A 2,469-nucleotide genomic window follows, 5' to 3' on the forward strand; every position below is an offset into this window, starting at 1 on the left:
ATCTCCGCTGTTTCGAGCAATATTTTTGTCCTCTCTGTGTCGGGTCGTGTTTCTGCCGCGTATGTCATTATTGTTCTGATGACTGTTTTGTAAATTCTGCCTTTCATATCTTTTCCGATATTTTTATTTCTCCATATTGTGCCATTCAGGCAACCTGCGGCTCTGTTTGCTCTATTAACTTGATCTTCCACTTCTGCTTCGAGCCTTCCGTAGCTAGATAATGTGATGTCTAGGTATTTAAACTCCATCACTTGTTCTATTATTATCTGACCTTCCAGCTCCAATTTAAATCTTATTGGATCTGCTGTTATAACCATGCATTTTGTCTTTTTTGGGGAAATTAACATGTTAAATTTTCTGGCGGTTATGTTAAATTGGTGCAGAATACGTTGTAAATCATCTTCATTTTGAGAGATTAGTATTGCATCGTATGCATAGAAGATTATTTTGAGTTGTTTGTCTCCCATTTGGTATCCTTTTTTAGTTATTACTTGGTTTATTATTTCGTCCATGATCAGGTTGAACAATAAAGGACTCAATGAATCCCCCTGTCTTATCCCATTGCCGGCTTCAATTAGGTCAGTTAGTTCATCTTCCACTTTTACTTTTATTGTGTAGTTCTGGTAGATGTTTTCGATCGTTTTAATGATTCCTAGAGGTATCTCTCTCGAGTATAACAAATGGATAACGTCCTTTAATTTTACCATGTCAAATGCTTTCTTAAGGTCCACGAAACAGAAATATGCCCGTTTGTTGTATTCCAATGATTGCTCTTGAACTTATGTACCTCATTATAAATAAAGCTTCAGTGTATGACCTTCACGACCTAAAACCTTGTTGTTCTTCTGCTAATGGTATAATTTCAGTCAATTTGTTTGTTATCACTTTGGTTGTTAATTTTAATGTTGTGTTTAATAAGTTAATTCCTCTATAATTCTCCGGGTCCGATTTGTCTCCTTTTTTGAAGGGAGGCATTAGAATGCTTGATCTCCATTCTTCTGTTTTGTTCTATTATGTTTTGTATTAGTTTTAATAGTTGTTTAGTTAGATCTTGTTCTTTCTCCGTACTTTAGGAGTTTGTTCGTATATCAATGTCATAAATTATTGATATTGCTAATTTTCTTTATATTGAATACAGGGTATTGAGTCAAAACGCAAGTACCTACATTATTTTCTCAGTAATTTTAAATGGAACACCCTGTATTTTATATCACTATCGAAAAGTATCATTACCGTACTTTAATTTTTATAAAACATTCCCTATGTCTAAATTTATTAGTTTTCGAGATACATATTTTCATTTTTCAGAGCAAATTATTAATTACGGGTCTAAAACTTTCCAAATTTTGAGTAAGCCATGACTGAATTGTCCAAAACTGACAAGTTACGATTAAGTACTGATTATCAATCTGGTAATAAATGTAACAATGTAGCCAATAAAGAAAGAAAAATTATTTATTAGTAATACATTTTACAAACAAAAAACACAACCACAACATACTTACACAATTTTTGAAACAATTAAAAACTACTTTTTCCACCTAGCTCTACCGAAAGTATACTTTTCCGGACCTGATTGTAGGGAGCAAAGGTGTACTTTTCCTCCCTGGGGAGGAAAAGTAAAAGTGACGTTATGGTATTTCATTCATGAAATATAACTTATTGACGCCCTGTACAATATCTATTTTCTATTACGTAAGTATCCATACATTTTAACGTTTATTTAAAAACACTCTGTATTTTGCAGAATGGTAAAAAACAGTAAATTGTTATTCTAATTTAACAATGTTTACATTAATAATTTGACTTATATTTGACAGTTGACAGTTATATTGTACCTACTTGTTAGTTTTAGTTCTAATAAATTTTTTTGGTTAGTTACATAAATAAATTAAGTAAAAATGAAAAAATGACTTGTTATTTGAGGAAGGTGGAAAAACCATATGTATAACATGGGAGTAAAGTGCCTTTTCCTCCCTTGAATGATTACTGCCCTCCGCTACGCGTCGGGCAGTAAACTTCATTCTCGGGAGGAAAAGTAGCACTTTCCTCCCTTGTTATACAAATAGCTATTGTGTGTAAGTGTAAGAAACAAGAAAGAAAAATAATTTATTAATTATAAATTTTGCAAAAAAAACAAACACAAAACAAACATTTTGTGAAAACAAAGTATAGCATTTTAAATGCTATAGTGTTAGCTATAATCCCTAAAGATCGTAAAATTTTGATTTTTTTTTTACCTACGATTATGTTAACTTTTTGATTTACAATTGCTTATAAACTGTCTTGAGGAGGGCGGCCAAATACTTTCGCACCCTGGCGGCAGATCCCCTAGGAACGACCCTGACTACACGTTGCGCTGTAAAAGCATAATGTACGTAAACAATCGATACCAGACTGCTCGTAAAAATAAAATCAATCCTGTTTTAAATAAAGAATGGACATTTAATATAATGCAAAGCATATTTT

Source organism: Diabrotica virgifera, chromosome 10 (genome assembly GCF_917563875.1).
Source record: "Diabrotica virgifera virgifera chromosome 10, PGI_DIABVI_V3a".
In the NCBI taxonomy this organism is placed as follows: domain Eukaryota; kingdom Metazoa; phylum Arthropoda; class Insecta; order Coleoptera; family Chrysomelidae; genus Diabrotica; species Diabrotica virgifera.